Consider the following 18,626-nt stretch of genomic DNA (forward strand, 5'->3'; position numbering starts at 1 on the left):
GCTACAACTCCCTAGGCTACTTCCCATGGCCTCCTCCCAACACCTTCTTTCTCCTCACCACAGGACCTTCCTCCTGGTGTCTGATAACGCTTGTACTCCTCAGTCCTCCAGCAGCACGTTTTCTCACTCCCAGCTCCTTACGAGCCTCTCCCTAACTGAGGTGAGGTCCTTTTTAAGCCCAAGTGCCCTGAGTAGCCAGCCTGTCCTAATTGATTCTAGCAACTTCTTCTTAATTGGCTCCAGGTGTCCTAATTAGCCTGACTGCCTTAACTGGTTCCAGCAAGTTCCTGCTTGTTCTGGAACTGCCCGTTACCTTACTCAGGGGAAAGAGATCTACTTAATCTGGGACTAATAAATCTGCCTTCTATCACTCTTCAGTAGCCATCTGGCCTGACTCTGTCACAGTATCTATATGGCTGCAAGTATTCTGGTGTTATCTTGTAAGGCCATCCATTGACTATGTAAGTCTTTAGGTCCTGACATACCTTATCTTCACTCATGGCTGTTGCCCACTCTGAGACTGTGATCATTCCTTGAGTTGTAGCAGAGATCTGTGCAATGGCAGTCTCTTCATCATCTTTATTGCACCCTCGTGATAAAGTATGGGTAGGTGAGAAGGACAATTTGCAGCGTTGTTCTTGGCACATGGCAGTTACATTGATTTCCTGACAAAGTCCATTAGTTTGGTGGCCCATTCAGCAATTCTTGGTATTGCTCATCCAGAACCTCATGTGGTGAATAAAGCTGAAGGAATTTTGTGATCAGATCTTAAGATAAATCTCCTACCCCACAGGTAGGTTCTGAAGCATCTTACTGCTCAGAAACATGCCAGAGATTCTTTCTCAGTGACACAATAGGATTGTTATGGATGAGTAAGGGCTCTGGAGGTGAATGCAATGGTGACTTCTCATCCATTTTTTAGCTGAGTCAAGACAGCACTAAAATCATACTCACAAGCATCTGTTGTGACAACTGTATACTTCTCAGAATCAAAAGGGCAAGAGCTGGGCTGGTGGAAAATGCATGTTTTATCTCATTAAAGCTGTGCGTGCATGCTTCATCCCATTCAAACCTCACATCCTTTTTTGGAGATGACGCAAAGGAATTACTTTCATAGCAAATTGCTGTACAAACTTGGAATTGTATTTGCACAATCCCAAAAATGATCAATGTTTGTCCTTGTTGTCAGGCTTTGGTGTGGCTTTCACCAGGTCTGGTTTTGGCTTATGCCATTCTGAGAGATCGTATGTCCAGCATAGGTCACTGAGTTGGTATGGAATTGACATTTCTTCTTGCTGCGGTAAGTCCATTTCATTGAAGTTTTTCTTGAACTTTTTTTAAGGATGATATCATGTTTGGACTCATCTTTGCCATAGATTACGATGTCATCTTGTAAGTAACACCCTCATGTCTCTCTAAAGATCCCATGCATCATTCTCTGGAATACAGATGCTGCAGAGGCTAACCCAAATGGCATTTCTTTGAATTGGAACAAACCTTCTGGAATGATGAAAGCTGTGTACTTGTGGGATTCTTCCATTAAGGGGTTCTGGTGGTAAGTGGAGGATAAACCAAGGGTCATCAAGACTCTTGCCTCCTTCAAGGTGAGCAGTATTTCACTGATGTTGGCTAGAGCACAACAATCCACCACAATGTTGGAGTTTAGATCTCTCAAGTCCAAACACATGCTGGCAGCACCAGTAGGCTTCCTGCTGAGAACAGGAGAAACCCATTCTGATGAATCAGTCGGTTCAATTATATCTGCTTTGCATAATTTCAGAATCTCCTCCTTAAGCAGTGGTCTCAGTGCAATTGATATATTTTGCACTTTATGCTGTACAGACACCACATTGTTTTTAGGTGGATCTTGTGCTTGAACTTTTTTGCAACACCTGTGGTATTAGAAAGTCAGAGACGATTCCTGCTTGTATCCCATCTTCAGTTTACAAGACAGGTTCTGTACTATTCATATCTAATACTATCTGAAGAGTCCTTTGATGATTCCACCCTGAAATAGAAACTCTGTTTAGGACTACAGATTTTCCCTGGAGCATTACGGTCTTTGTACTTAAGGGTAGCTGTAAAATAGACATTTATGGGGAGGGGAGATCCACCATTCCCTCCAGCATAGGCGCTGACTCCGTGGAGCAACCACCGAAAAAAACTGTGGGTGCTCAGCACGCACCGGAAGCACCCCCAATCAGCACCTCTCCCTCCTCCCAGCACCTCATGCCTGCTGGGAGCCCCACTGATGAGCTCCTCCCTCTCCCTCCCAGCACCTCCCACCTGCTGCAATCGGCTGCTCAGCGGTGTACAGGAGGCACGGGGGGGGGGGTTAGGAGGAGCAGCGGGGGCAGGGAGAGGCAGGGGGAGGGGGTGGGAAGAGGCAGGGGGGAAGTGGGGGCTTGGGGGAAGGGGTGGAGTGGGGCCTGGGGTGGAGCAGGGGTCAAGCACCCCCTGGGATCTGAGTAAGTCGGCACCTGTACCTTTCAGGGTATAACTCTGGAGGACATACCTCAGGTTGGGAACTGGCAAATAGCACAGTGTGGAGCTGGTTAAGAATTATAGTGTAAGATGAACCAGAATTTGCTAACAGCCTCATCTCATGGCCGCTGACATGCCCTTGGCAGCGTGGAGTGCTCACTGATCTCCTGTCACCTTCAGAACACCCTCAGGATTCAGTTGGCCATCATCCTCATCTCTGAGAACTCCAGATGCAACGTTGATGGCAGGCTTACAGACTCCAGCAAAATATCCTTTTTTGTTACTCTTCTTGCTTACTGATTTCTTGGAAGGACACCCTTGGAAGTCTGTCTTCTGTCACCACACCTGTAGCTCTGGAGCAACGTGGTGTGTGGGAGAGAAAAAGGCACCGAGGATGTAGACTTAGGAGCTTTGCGGGTTGCAGTCTTGTATTGGACTGCCTTCGCCTGTGCGGGCTGGTGTCGTGAAAAGTGACTTAGCACAGCAGATGGCACTTTCCACTTGTCGGGTGGTTTCTATGGTTTTCTCCAAGCTGGGGTACTCAGAATTGCAGAGGAACGTGCCAGCTGGGGAAAAGGAGCATTATGAAAAAATAAGAATTGCCCCTGTAAATTGCTCTCCTTAATAAGCTGCATTAGGCCTGGGGAGTTTCCCTGGGAGCAGCAACAGCAGATCACAGCAACAGGAGTCGTGAGGCATTTCGCTAAGTTAGATTTCTGCACCTCTGTGGTTCTTTTAGGCTCGTTGTCGGTTTGCGTTGTACCTGAACCCTTCTGAGGAAGACTCAAAGGTAAAGTAAATTCCCCTCATTCTTTGGCAGAGCTCACATTCTTCCTTTTCTTTGCCACTCCCTCCCCATGTGCATTCTGGGAATTGTCTGGACTATTCGCTACAGGAACGCTGTAGGAATAAACTTACAAACCCAAACTGAGGGAGCTAGGTGCACCTCGTGAGATACAACAGGAACCAATGCAGCCCGGCTGAGCAGGGGGGCAGGATCTGGGGAAGCTGACTGGGGAGGAGAACTCAAAGCTCCGCTATATGGGGAATCCTCATGCAAGCCTCATAATGGGATAGGGGACAAAGAAGGGCATGGTGGATCGGCTGCTGTGTGGATTCATTTGGCAGCTTGCCTCTTACATTGGCCGGGGCAATCGGGCTACTGGAGTCCTGGTGGCTGCCCAGCAGTCTGGGAATTCTTCGTCCCAGGATGATCCCTTTTGGCAAGCCTAGCTGTCAGGACACAGATTTCCCTTGGCACAGGGACAAGATTAAGGCTGGGATATTCAAAAGAGCCCAAGGGAGCTAGGCACCCACGCCCATTGAAATTCAGTGGGATTTGGGCACCCACTTCCCTTTGGCTCCTTTGGAAATCCCAACCTTACCTCTTAGTGCAACATATCATGGGCCAAATGCATCCCTGACAGTGGAGTGACACTGGAACAGGATATGGCCCAAAATGTATTTCTGTTCCTCCCCCAAGCTGAATTTCAATAAACCATACACTATAAAACCATTTCTGCTCTTATTCCTATCATGTCATAACACCCCTGTGCTCGCAGTTCTCAGTGCTGAATGAAATCCTCCGGATGCCGAAGTCATGCTAAAAGATGCTCATCCAAGGTTACAATTGAGAAAAACTCAGATACACTTGGTCATTACAGTAAAATATTCAGCCTTTAGATCACAACCATTCATAGCCTCCCACCTACACCTTTGATGTTAACAGTGAACAAGTCTGTGCTTTTAAGCTGTCCTTCAAAATAAAAATATTGACAGTACCAACTCTTCCCCCTATTCTCATTAATCCACAGCTTAATCCTCTCAAAAGGTCGTTCAGCACCACTCCTTACAGAATCCTTGATCTATGCAGCTGAGGAGCTGTAAACTACTTCTAGCTTGTGTCTATTAAAGATGCTCTTTCACCCTTGATTGGACTAAGAAAACACAACTCTAGTGGCGAACATACACTGTATGTGCTATTTCTTCCATGCAAAAAATATTGCATTTTAGCAGTCTTAGGGAGGAGAAAGCAAACACACAGGCAACATGAGGATGAGAGTACAAGTATGTAGGTAGGAGACACAGAATGCAGAGTTATAGCTCAAAGTTCAGCTTTAACTCTTTCTTCTGGGATTTATAATGTAAAATATATTTGTTTTCAACTATCGACTATTTGGCAATTACTACAACATCTCCATAAAAAGCCACATTAGAACAACATTAAAATTGCATGATGGAGCCATCCAGAGCTAGGAAATGCCAGAGTTAAGGTTGTTTATAAGCAATCTTAACTCTCCCCTGGGGTGTATCCGTTGCAACACAACCCTTTACTTACATGATTACACACTATTTCTCAATAATACAATAGAATATGATGCATTTTCTCGATTCCCTTAGATATACATATGTAGCATCTTGCAGTACTGTGTATGTGCTATGTGACCGCTGCTTTTCATACTGACTTGTTTTGTCTCATTGTTTCTTTGTGCTACGTCTTTTTGCTGTATCCAACTGTTCTCCTTTGTCTTAGATTGTAAACTCCTTGGGGCAGGGATTTTCTCTTTGTTATGGGTTTGTACAGCACCTAGCACAATGGGGCCCTGGTCTAGGACAAGGGTCCCAAGATGATACTGCAATTCTAATAGCAATCCCCATACAATTTTTGCACCTTACAAGGTGTTAGAAAGCAGCAGTATTATTATTCAGTGCCCACTGTATAATGTGTGCAATGGACCATGGGCACTTTTGTGCACTACAATGGGGTTTACACATTGTGAACTGTATATGGCACATTACACACTCACAAGCTACACAGTGTGTCAAAATTCCTTCCCTGGCTATTCTCTTCTGTTTGGGTTCTTATGCCGCCCTCCTCATCACCATGGTATCGAAGCACCTTCCGCAAGAGCATGAAGCAGCATGACTAACATCTGCCGTGTGTGTCAGAACAGCCAACCTTTGCTGAAGGGTTCAGTAGTTGCAAAGACTCCTCCTCGACCCCTTGGCGAAGCCCTTAAAATCTCTGCAATGATTCCAGTGGTGCCTTTCTCGAAACGCAGCTCAAAGGATGGGGTGATACCCCCAAGAACCAGTTCAAATGGGGGCATTCCCTCTTCCTAGGGAGTAGGTAACTCATCATTCCCTCCACAGTAGAGTTCCTGTGAGTAGCATTATTATTACATTAGCCGTGACTAAGGCCTTGTCTACACTTGGGATGAGTATCTATACAGCCATTGGACAGAAACAAGTGTAAGTGCACTGGTACATCCCCCTAGCACAGCATTTCTCAAACCGGGCTCCGCAGGCTGCTGGGAGCCCACAAGGGCACTCCAGGGGTTCCGCCGGCCCCGCTGATCAACTCCTCCCCCTCCCTCCCAGCACCCCCTGCATGATGGGGAACAGCAGGGGGAGAAGTTGAGGGAGGGAGGGGGAAGAGTTGATCAACAGGGCCAGCGGACCCCCGGAGTACCTTCTGCACGCTGGGGAACTAGAGGTGCTAGGGGAGCGGGGGAAGAGTGGGGACGGGGTGCGCTCGGGGGAGGGGGCAGAAAGAGGCGGGGAGGAGAAGGCGTAGGGGTGGAGCAGGGGTGGAAGAGGTGGGGTGGATGGGGCCTTGGGGGAAGGGGTGGAGTGGGGGCGGGTCCTGGGGCTGAGTGGGGAGCTTAGTGGGTCCGCAATTTTTTTTAATCAAAATGGGGATCCTTGGGTTGCTAAAGTTTGAGAACTGCTGCCCTAGCATACACTGGCAAAGCCACTGTTTGCACCAATGAAGTTTATCCAGTGGCTTTGTCTGTCTAAACTAGGGCTTTGCACTGGTGCAGCTACACCCTGGCTGCAACCACGGCAAGTCCCAGGTATAAATAAAAGAGGCCGCTGAACTGTATTTCATTAGCATGCAGATTTCAAAATGGGGCCCACATGTCAGCTTTGTGATTTCAGCCCATCTTAGCAGCTGGATCCAGCAGGTTGGAGCTCTCATACTTAATTTTATACCCCAGGAAATGAAAATGTCACGTGATATAGCTTATAGGATGGGCCAAATTACCCAAACTGGCAAGCTGAATGGCACATGCACCATATGCATATGTATATGTGTGTGCAGAGGCCTGCTCTGGTACATCGTGCCATCTCTGATCCTCCCTTCTCCCAACAAATGCCAGCCCACATCACCAGGTTACCTCTCGTACCCCCAAATGTCTTCACACTCCCTTCCCATACTGCTCCTTATGCACTGAATGCCCTCCTTGGGCTAGTCCACAAAGCCACCGTGTCCTCCTTCACAGTCGCTTACCATGACTCACTTCTACTGCAATGCCTAGAGTCAGCTGCCAGCTGATAATGGCTAGGCTGCTCCTTCTGGTCATTCCTAAACTGACTAACTGTGCAAATAGTCTATGGGATCACATTTTCCTATCACTGTTATCATTGTTCTCCCTCCCCCATTCCCTCCACTATTTTGTAAAAGCCACTAGGCTTAAATTAGATTGGAAGCTCGCAGGGCAGGAATGGTCTCTCACTACTTGTCGGTACACCCCTCAGCAGAATAAGGATGGTTATTTATGTGTTGGTGGCACCTCGTGGCCCCAGCTAAGATCCGCCTCCATTGTGCTAGGTGATGTATGAACACACACAGTAAAAGAGCCCTCACCCCAAAGAGTTTCCATTTAAATAGATGAGACGCATAATGAGTGGGAGAAAGGAAGGATTATTATCTCCACATTACAAGTGGGGAAGTGAGGCACAGCAAGATATAGATGATCTTACACAAGGGGTACACAGGAAAAAGCCCTCCAACCCTGTGGCAGTGAGTCTCAGAGCCTGGGTCTACAGGCTCCGGCTCACACTACACTGCTAAAAATACCCATGTAGATGTTCCAGCTCGGACTGGAGCTCGGGCTCTGAATCCCACCTGCATCCCCAGGCTCCAGAGCCTGAACTCCAGCTCACGTCCGACGTCTACACAGCTGTTTTTAGCACTGTAGCACAAACCCAAGTCGGCAGCTTGGACTCTGAGACTCACTACCGTACGGGGGTTTGTTTTAGTTTTTGTTTTTGTTTCTGTTTTTTTTTTTTTTTTGGGGGGGGGGGTGTATAGATGTATCCAGGGAGTCTGCAACAGAACAGGGAACTGAACCCAAATCTCTTGAGTCCCAGCCCCATGGCTTACCTACAAACTCATCCTTCCTCACTATGAGACCTGAGTCCTAATTGGAGCCTCTGAACACTACCATAATACGCACACTACTACTAATGAATGCCACTAATAATGGTGCACCCATCAATGCCAGCTTGCATACATCCAGCACGGGAAAGGGGAGTTGGCAAGTACAACTGGGGCACACCCACATTTTGTCGACCCCCAATTTAAAAACAGCCTGGTTCATTTTCTCCATTCTGAACATTTTCAAAGATGAAGCATTAACATAAGCACAAATCAAAGAAAGCTTGTCAGGCTGGGCTCCTGCTTTGAATTTGTTAAGAAGGCTAGTTCTTTTCAAGTATATCTGGAAAGGTATAAATTCCTGACGGACTGTAGCACTTAGCCTCTCCAGACCTGTAATTAGAACCAGCGCACGCTCTGCTTTTCAGGGCTCCCCCCACCCAGGCACACCAAGGAAGCATTCAGTTTTTCTATATAAAATTTCATTGCAGAAAAACAATTCGCCTTTCCTGCATAGGCAGAAAAGCTGAAGGGTGAAAGAAAAGAAAGAAAGAAAGAAAGAAAGAAAGAAAGCTGAGATTCTCAGATTTGCACATGACTCCAGGAGCTGGGGCTTTAAGAAAAACACCAAATCTTGCAAGACTCATAACCATCCCACAAGAGCTGGTGATGCTGGGGTCGAGCAAGGTGATCACCAGCCATTTTATCTTTCACAAATTTTAAAGAGACACTGGTGGCAGGATTTATCCAAAGCACTTAGTATTGACCTCACTACGCCCATGCCCCCCGTTGAAGTCAATGGCATTATTAATTAGCATGATTCATTATTTGTATTGCAATACATGATTCATTATTTGTATTGCCTAGGAGCCCCAGTCATGGACCAGTTGTGCTAGGCACTGTACAGACACAGAACACAGAGACAGTCCCTGCTCCAAAGAGCTTACAATCAAAGTAAAGGTTAAACCCCCACTGAGTTCAATGGGAGCAGACTTAGGGCAATGCTGAGTGCCTTAAAAAGTCCCACCCTCTAGTTTAAGCTCCTGTACTGATCTTCTTCAAAATGATTGGCACCAGGAGAGAAACATTTTCCAGTTTTTGTGAGGGGACGGCTCAGTGCGTAAGAAACACACTTTCCATACAGAACTGCAGGCTGGGAACATGCTGCTTTATTCAACTACATGACAGAGTTGGGGAAAACACACTAACTAAACAGGAAGGAAGGGAGGGGTGGACCATGGCTCCAACCCATCATATTGAGCAACCCAGCTTACATCTTGATAATCACAGGTTTCAGTGCAGCAGCCGTGTTAGTCTGTATTCGCAAAAAGAAAAAGAGGACTTGTGGCACCTTAGAGACGAACAAATTTATCTGACCATAAGTTTTTGTGAGCTACAGCTCACTTCATTGGATGCATTCAGTGGAAAATACAGTGGGGAGATTTATATACATAGAGAACATGAAAAAATGGGTGTTACCTTACACACTGATCCCACCATCAACCTCAGCCTGGACCAGTCCACACAAGAGATCCACTTCCTGGGCACTATGGTGCTAATAAGCGATGGTCACATAAACACCACCCTATACCGGAAACCTACTGACGGCTATGCCTACCTACATGCCTCCAGCTTTCATCCAGACCACACCACACGATCCATTGTCTACAGCCAAGCTCTACGATACAACCGCATTTGCTCCAACCCCTCAGACAGAGACAAACACCTACAAGATCTCTATCAAGCATTCTTACAACTACAATACCCACCTGCGGAAGTGAAGAAACAGATTGACAGAGCCAGAAGAGTACCCAGAAGTCACCTACTACAGGACAGACCCAACAAAGAAAACAACAGAAAGCCACTAGCCGTCACCTTCAGCCCCCAACTAAAACCTCTCCAACGCATCATCAAGGATCTACAACCTATCCTGAAGGACGACCCATCACTCTCACAGATCTTGGGAGACAGGTCAGTCCTTGCTTACAGACAGCCCCCCAACCTGAAGCAAATACTTACCAGCAACCACACACCACACAACAGAACCACTAACCCAGGAACCTATCCTTGCAACAAAGCCCGTTGTCAACTGTGTCCACATATCTATTCAGGGGACACCATCATAGGGCCTAATCACATCAGCCACACTATCAGAGGCTCGTTCACCTGCACATCCACCAATGTGATATATGCCATCATGTGCCAGCAATGCCCCTCTGCCATGTACATTGATCAAACTGGACAGTCTCTACGTAAAAGAATAAATGGACACAAATCAGACGTCAAGAATTATAACATTCAAAAACGAGTTGGAGAACACTTCAATCTCTCTGGTCACTCGATTACAGACCTAAAAGTGGCAATTCTTCAACAAAAAAACTTCAAAAACAGACTCCAACGAGCGACTGCTGAATTAGAATTAATTTGCAAACTGGATACAATTAACTTAGGCTTGAATAGAGACTGGGAGTGGATGGTCATTACACAAAGTAAAACTATTTCCCCATGTTTATCCCCCGCCACCCCGCACTGTTCCTCAGATGTTCTTGTAAACTGCTGGAAATGGCCCACCTTGATTATCACTACAAAAGGTCCCTCCCCCCCCGCCGGCTCCCCGCTCTCCTGCTGGTAATAGCTCACCTTACGTGATCACTCTGGTTACAGTGTGTATGGTAACACCCATTGTTTCATGTTCTCTATGTATATAAATCTCCCCACTGTATTTTCCACTGAATGCATCCGATGAAGTGAGCTGTAGCTCATGAAAGCTTATGCTCAAATAAATTTGTTAGTCTCTAAGGTGCCACAAGTCCTCCTTTTCTTCTTGATAACCACGTTACTACTCCAGCATCTATGGCTAAGATTTTCAAAAGGGATTAGTGATTTTGGGTGCCTCAATTTTGGGAGTGTCCAACCTGAGAACCTTAAAGATGCCTGGTTTCCAGAAAGGGCTTAGAAACCTGCCCTCTGAAAAATTAGGCCCCTTCTAGCTTGGCACCCAAAAATCACTAGTCACTTTCAAAAACCTTGCCCGAAATATGTAGATATTCTTTCACGCTTCAGTGAGAAAAAAATAGTCATTCTTTTTGTAGCAGCTACAATTTGTGTTCACATCTACAGAGCTAGAACTCCAGTCAGCAAAGGAAGCACAAATTATCTACCAACCTTATCACCACTGGCATCTTTGCCCATGTCCTATTTGACACACAAGGAAGCGAACGAGTGGCTTGTTTTGTGCCCCAGAGGAAACATAAGGAAAGGGAATTCTTATCAAACAGGAAATGATGAAATGGGCAAGGAAAGAAACGTTTCTCAGTTACCGAGAGGACAAATTGTTGCACTTCTGATCTAATCTACATTACTCAAAGTCGTATTAATGATTTATAATAGGCTAGATAATGTCCCCGTGATTCACATGCAAAGGAGAAATTTCATGCAGGGATCTCCCTGTTTCTGAGCAGAGGGAGCAGGGAGGTCTCTGCCAGCTCCACAGCATCAGCTTTTCCCTTTCCCAGGAGCTAGGTCTGCAGGGGCTGGGACTCACGCATGGGGAGGGGAAAAGGGACAAGGCAAAAGGGAGCAGAGTTAGTGGGACCCACTTCACTCCCAGCCACCCCACAGAAATTCCAGGAGAGAGCTGATATTGCCAGAAGCTCCACAAGCTTTGAACTGAGCTCCCTCTATACTGCAGAACCACTACACCCCACCCAGGTCCCCAGGGGCAGTGTGACCCCACTGGACCTGTTCTCCCAGAGGCAGTGGGGCATTCCCTGATAGCACAACTCCAGTGGAGTCATGCGGCTAGGGAGGCCAACAGCAGGTCGGGGACGTGTCAGGAGGCACAAAAGATACAAACGGACTCTGGGGTTTCACAGGTTGTAGGCTGTGGGAGATGAACCAAAGGATACAACCCCTCTCCCCCTATAGAACGATCTGGCAATGAAGAGCACTTTGAAGATTTTTCCTCCCTCTGACCTTACCCCAGAGACTTTTCTGTGGGATGTAGTGATCTAGCCCAGACTTATTTCTGGGTGCTGGCAAGGTGACCACAACCCTTGTGAAGAAAAGCAGCTTAAACAAACAGCTCCTTTGCATGTTAGCTTTCTTTTTTCTATCCCTAACTGAAACTGGTGCCTAGCACAGTGCTTAATAATGTTCCAGTCGTCAAGGCTAGGGAAGGCTGTGAACAGCTCCAGGGGGACCCAAAAAAGCTAAGCAACTGGGCAGCAGTATGCCCGAGTAAATTTATGGTTGACCAAGGCCAGGCAATTCCCAGGGGAACGGATCCCTTGAACCCCGCCTACACACTGCTGCTTTCTAAACTATCCGCAACCACTCGGAAAAAAAATACTGTTGCAGACAGTACACTGAAAAACCCCGCTCAATGCAGTCAAAAGAGCAAATAAAGAATTAAGAAATAAGAGAGAAAACACGGCAAGTGTCCTTACGTAAATCAATTGCACAGCCTCACCTGGAATAGAGTACATAGTTCTGGTTGCCCCATCTCAGAAAAAGATACAGCAGATATAGGAGATTTTCTTCACAGGAGAGTAAGAAAAATGAGTAGGGTCAGGAAAAGACTTTCACACACACACACACGCATGCACGCACACACACAGAGTGAGTTTAGTTTTGACAGGTGACAAATGAGAGGACATATAAAATAATTAATCGTCTCGAAAAGGTAAATCAGGCAATTCTAAGGACAAGAACACAGAGAATATCCCATGAAACTGAAAGGCAACATTTAAACCTGATAAAAGGAAATACTTTTTTTTTTTTTAAACACAATGCATAATTATAACCAATGGAACTCATTGCCACAAGACATTGAAGCTAAGAGCTTAGTAGGTTTCATAAAAGGCTTGGCTATTTATAAGGCTCATGAGAATATCCACAGATACTTCAGCTAGTAGGAAAGTTTCTAATGAAACATTTCTCCATAGGAAAATACTGATTCCTCAAAATCTAAACATTCCATGGGCATGTGTAGATTTCAACAAAATTCCTGATGCAATCCCGGCTGGTTTCCTCAGCAGCCTGTCTGATGGGCTGCCATGGAGCGGGGGATTCCAGAGCTTCCAGGGTCCTGCAAAGCATCTTTCTTTTTGGAAAACACCAGAACACCCCTGCAGTTGGCATGTTTCGGCATTTCCAAAATGAAACATTGTGGAATTTCATTTCCATGGCACATGTGGAGGTTTTGGCTTTTTATCCCCTTTTGGGATGAAAACTTTTCCAAAACCTTGACATTTTCTGCAGAAGCGTAATTCAGTTCCCTGGACTGCTCTAATAGTTACTTCAGACAGAATTTTTAAAAAAATAACAGATATAGGCCCTCAAGCTTCAGGACATAACCAAATGATGGCGATAAGAAGAAAACTTCCTCTTTGGGAAGGTTATTACACAGTTGTCCATTATGGGGTTTCTTTGAAGCATCCAGTATCGGTCACTATCAGAGACAAGATTCTGGATAGATGGACCCTAATCTGATCAGCTATAGCCAGTCCTACGTTCCTAAGAAATCAGCTTCCAAATGAATATTGGGAAGTTAAAATAAAAATCTGAATCTATTTTTAAAAGAGACTTGCCAATAAATAAAAGCTTTTCTTCTTTGTTATGTATATACTTTAGAAGGTTAACCAATAGTTCCCATGGCAATAGCTGACTTTCTGTACACTTTAGCTGGCATCTTCGTAATAGCACAAATGGATACTTAAGAGGCCATTATTTTTTACCAAGCACAATAAGCACATGGAGAAAGTAACTTTCTGCTCTGAGATACTTAGCCTTCGTGATTCCAGCTCACATGCACAGGGGGAGTCAACTGATCACCAAATCTGGGAGCAAGAAGGAAATTCTCTCTGGAATATTGGGCCCCGTCCTGCTCCCTGTACTGAGCCAGAGTAAACAGACCATGCGGAGGAGAGCTCAACTGCAGGGGAATGGAATCTTCCGTTGAAGGCTGCAGCAGTCACTGCATTCTCCAGGCTGCTGGCCTGGAGCTCCTGCACAGAGGGAGGTTTGGCTGGGGAATCTGTGCAGCCGCAGCCCCATTGATCATCCAGGACTCCTATACCCTTAATGTTCCAGGAAAGCACAGCGCCATGGTTCATCCTGCCCTCACTCCTGCACAGAAGAATCTCCTCTCCAGGGGGCAGGAAGGACTGTCCCCATTGGTGCAAATCTCAGGGGCTTGTTCACCCTTCTCTGGAGCATCAAACAGGGATCATCAGTTAGAATCAGGAGAATATAGCCCAACCCAGACTCTCTAGAAGGTGAGCCTTGGTGGAGCTGGGTCCTTTCTTGTCTATGTTCTGCATGCCTGTAATTTATGTGACTGGCACCAAAGTGTTCCCATCAGTGCATGCTGAAAACAGAATATCAGTCAGGAAGAGCCATCAACCATGCCCTGGCTTTACAGATCTTTCCTAATGAAAGGATGTACAGACTAGAGGCCTGCTTGTAAGTTTCTCTATACAGTTCCATCTTTACTTAGAGCAACAACTTTGTAAGGCATTTCCTTTCCTCTGCCTCCCCCACACTCTTCCTTGCCAGAATGTAATGTGAGCTGAAAAGGCTTATACAAAGATGGAGGAACAGAACAATCATATTAACCACACACCTGATGCTTCTCTCCAGAACCCATCAGAGAGCAACCCTTTTGCTGGAAATATGCTCCTACAATTCCCCTGGACAAGTGTCACCCCTACAGAGAAACAAAGGATGGACCTGTGCTATCCAAATCTCTAAGACTAGCTTTACCAGAGCCATGGAACAGGAAAGCAAATGCTCCTCTCTGCTCCAGATGCACTGTGCTAATTTCACAGCAGCTTCAAGCCTTCATGTCATGGAGCATCTCCTGCTTTTCCATCCAAGTAAATGGGATTTTAGTTTTCCCTTTTGACCTAAGTCACAAAAGCTTTATAGTTTTAATAAACAGCAGAGATTGCTGGCACACACAGTACGGTGTCATTTGGGTAGCTTCCGGCTGGTTTTAGCTCCTGCCAGCCAACAGGCAATGGCAACTTTGAAGGCAGACTGACATGTGACTCAGAAAACGGGGCAGAGCACATGATTGATAGGGAAAGGCTGAAGCAAGTAACATAGTGCAGGGACTTGTAAATGTCATGCAGTTTCATTAAGGACTGGAAGAGCAGTGAGAAGGGGGAACACATTTGAAGCTGGAGTTGGGATCAGAGGAGGAGGAGGAGCAAAAGGCCTTACATTTGATCAATGATGTCATTAGGGACCAGGGCAGAGGCTTAATTAATTAAGTGGGGACCAGCCTAGTAGCCCAAAGGGTGAACTCTCAGAAGAGCCCATGCTGCCATTACAGAACAGGGTGAGAGCAAAATGATGGAAAGGAGAATAAGAAACCAGAACTAACAGCCACTTCAAAGCCATTGTTAGGCTCATATTATTTACTAGACTTATAAACAGTTCCTCATTCTCAATCATGTGTTGTTGTTTTCCCAAAACTGACCTGGCACAGGGACTGGGGCATGGGCAGCCGTGCCTAATGGTTAGAATCAGGAGCTGGGAACTGGAACAGGGGTCAGAGGCAGGTACCAAGCCAGGGTCGAAGCTGGAGTCAGAGGCAAGGCATAGGAACAGGGACACGGAGTTAGGCAGCAAAGCAGGATCCAGGAACAGACAGGGGTCTGGGATCAGAAGGGAAGGCCGGGCTCTGGAGTCTGGCACGATGGCAGGGACCATAGTAGCAGCCAACCAGGAATTCACCTAGTTGCTCAGACACCTTCCAGTGCCTCTTTCTGGCTTAAATAGTACATTCCAGCCAATCAGTGGGACTGGATGTCTCCCCCAATCAGGAGCTTTGTGGGTGGGGCTCTTTCTGAGCTAGCCCCCTTCTCCTGTCGTTTGGGTGAGCTGCCGGATGATGGTCATGGCCTAACTTGTGAGCCCATGGTTGAGGCCTGTGAGCCCTTAAAAATGGCCAGAGGCATGAGATGGGCAATATTCCCTCCTGGACCAGGAAAAGGATTACACTCTTGTATCTCAGGGCCACAAAGAGGAGTATTATCCCACTGGAAAAAGGAGTTTCCCAGTTTTCCAGAGACACACAGGCCTAGCTTCTAGCCCTGGAATTCCCCAGGACATTGGTCATTAAAACTTCATCCTTATTCCATGTGAATTGCTTCCCAGATGTCCCAAGATGCAGAGGGAGTGGACTCATCCCATAACTTCCCCAAAGGCCAAGTATGAGGCTGGCCCTTAAACAGGCTGTCCAAGGAGAAGGAAGGCCTAGATGTGCTCACATACGAGGACTAGCCACAATCTGCTCTCATAATGACTGGCCTTTGTTCAAAGTCTTATTCTGGGGCCTAGACCCCTCACACAGTCAAGTTACCTCCTGATTTGCACCCCGCTCTCCTGGACCTAGTGGCAGTGCCTTCGCTAGCCAGTGTTACACACTGGATCAGCACTGGCCCATAGACACAGCATTCCTTCCCCCTAGAGATGTGGCCCTGCAGTCAAACTCTTCCAGACTTTGGTGGGGCACAGAACCCAAACGCACACCTGACTCTGAATGTCTCCGATGATCCCCACCTCCAGAATAATGTGAAACCAAAACCCCCGCTCTGAACGCGCCCCAACTCTCGGGCAATTAAAATCCACATCCAAATCTTGCAAGCTGAGGTTACCTCTGTTTCGATGATTCACACCCCATGTAGCCCTGATCTTCCATCAAGGCTTTTCCCTGGAATCAATTAACCTAAATGGTCAAACTATTATTCCAGTTAATTCTTTGCTGCCACTTCAAGGCCAGCATATGAGCACTTGAGACTGCAGGGGTGCTGATTGTCCTATTGTTCTGTAAAGAGCTGCTTCACAGACTGGTGAATGCTGATAGCTGTTAGAGCAAATGCTGTACAAATGAACAAGCTCATGCATCTGGGATTATTAATTGGGAACAGAAAGAAGCCGCCTATATAAGGGTCTTCACAGCACTTAATATGATGGCTAGGAACAACGGGCAGGGCAGAACCAAGTTAATTTCATACTGTGCAACCATGGAAGAGTAGGGCTCACTTGGGTTTCTATATGAGATTTGCCATTCCAGGTGGCGCTCTCTCTCTCTCACACACACACACACACCCACACTCCTTTTTGGCTTGCTACTGAATATGTGCTGAAATTTGCAAGCAGATGCTGCTTTGGTTTCATTAGGAGACGGTAACCTTCCATTTTAACAACATCTACTGCAGCTAACCCTAAACCAACAAGAATCTCCCTGAAATGTTTGTACCCCACCAAGTTCAGACAATGGACAGAGACCGACTTGTGTACACACATCCCAGAAACTGAGCAGATGAAGGACAGGGGTTCCACCTGCATAGATTCCTCCTAAATCATCTGAAGGGGGAGGGTTGCCCCACTTCTGCCATTTGGAAGAAGCAGGGGGTTGAGCCAAAACACCCCCAGATTATTCTAGATCCACAGGTATGTCCAGGAAGCCCAGGGCTACCCACAGGGTGGCTACGATCCTCCACACCAGCTCCAAATAAACTATGCTGCCCCAGCATAGCTGCCCCCTGAGCTTCTACAAAGGGAGTTGGCTCCCCAGAATGGAAAGGGCTCAGTAACAATACTCAGGCAGACTCAATTGGACAATTCCGTGGATTACCCCGGGGGTTCATTGGGAATGGGAACTCTGAGCTTCCCTCACCTACAGCCCTCAATCCCCCTCACACTGCTCCTGCAATCCACTCCCCACATGCAGCTCTTCAGATGGTAGAGAGATCTCAAATGGCTCCCGGGAAGGGAGAACAGTGCCACGGAAACACCCGACTCCCTGCACAGGAATGGGGAGATGCATGCATGGAACTCACCTCCACGGGTAGACCCTTGGGGAGGATTACAGCAAACACACACACCCACCGTCATTGTTGGTACTATGGCTGTCTGCAGTGCCCTAGGAAATCTCTCTTATATTTTCTGGCAATGTTGGATGGACTGATAAATACTAAAGTCAGTTTGGGCCAGATCCCTGTCCGGTGTAAAGCGGCCTCGCCCCACTGATGAAACAGAGCTAGGGCAATTTACACCAGCCGACGATCTGGCCCTGCGACTCCTTTCAGAGTCCCCTGAAAGATTTGCTCTGCAAGGCTGCAGATTCCTGATGAAAGACAGAAATTTCCCTGGGTCCTGTGATGTGGCAGCCTGGGTCTCCCTCCTCCACTCTTTCATTTCTTGGCTGGCTGGCTACCACAAGGGCAGCTCAGATGAATCTGCCCTTGCCAAACCAACGCACTGCAATGGAGAATTCTCTCCCTTTGCTGTGGCTACCATGGCAAAGCAAGCTCTTAAGTAGCCTTAGTGGTAGGTCCATTGCACTCCCCAGCATGTGCCACGCCATCTCCTTAGCTGCTGAATAAAGCGTCCCTGTTTGCCACTCAGTCATGGGACTGTTGCCCCAAAGTGCTTTGCTCTCTGCTTCAGTGTGGTCTCGAAATGGCCGTTCTGAGCAGATATTGCCAGGTGTTAGTATCAGCTGCGAGTGTACATATGTTATCTTCCCTCTGCCCAGGGGATTGAAACCTGCGCTCCAGTCTGCAGCTCACCGGCCTGCCCTCCTCTGCTCTATGCAGTGTTGCCAACTCATGACTTTGTCATGAGTCTCATGATAATTATTGTTTTCCTTAAAGCCACAGCTCCTGGAGTCAGGTGGATAGGTGATGATTTCAGCCTTCATTCTTAAGGAAAAAGTAAGTTTTTAGCCCTCGTGCTGTGGAGAAAGCTTTAAAATGTGACCCCGCTGCACCCTAAAGGCTCAAAAAGCAGAAGGCAAACAAAAAGAATGCTATTATTTTTACAAAATCTCAAGATTTTAAAGCCAATCTCATGGTTTTTAGTGAGCCTGACTCATGATTTTTGAACATTTGGGGTTGGCAACACTGTCTACACTTCGTTCTCTCCGAGGCCTATCTGTGCTGTGTTAACTGCTGATCTGAAG

General features: G+C 46.8%; 1 protein-coding gene across 2 annotated transcripts in view; it reads right to left on the reverse strand.

Moving 5' to 3' along the window:
* Positions 1-18,626, reverse strand: part of ZBTB7C (zinc finger and BTB domain containing 7C) — a 292,626-nt gene that overhangs the window by 171,214 nt on the left and 102,786 nt on the right. The window contains exon 1 of one of the 2 annotated variants that reach the window (XM_075128359.1): positions 10,814-10,872. The exons of the other annotated variant lie outside the window; for it this stretch is intronic. The gene's annotated coding sequence lies outside the window, so the exon portion shown is untranslated. Of the gene's footprint in view, positions 1-10,813; positions 10,873-18,626 lie in introns of those variants that run through there. 2 annotated transcript variants of the gene reach the window in all.

Source organism: Caretta caretta, chromosome 5 (assembly GCF_965140235.1).
Source record: "Caretta caretta isolate rCarCar2 chromosome 5, rCarCar1.hap1, whole genome shotgun sequence".
NCBI classification, from domain to species: domain Eukaryota; kingdom Metazoa; phylum Chordata; order Testudines; family Cheloniidae; genus Caretta; species Caretta caretta.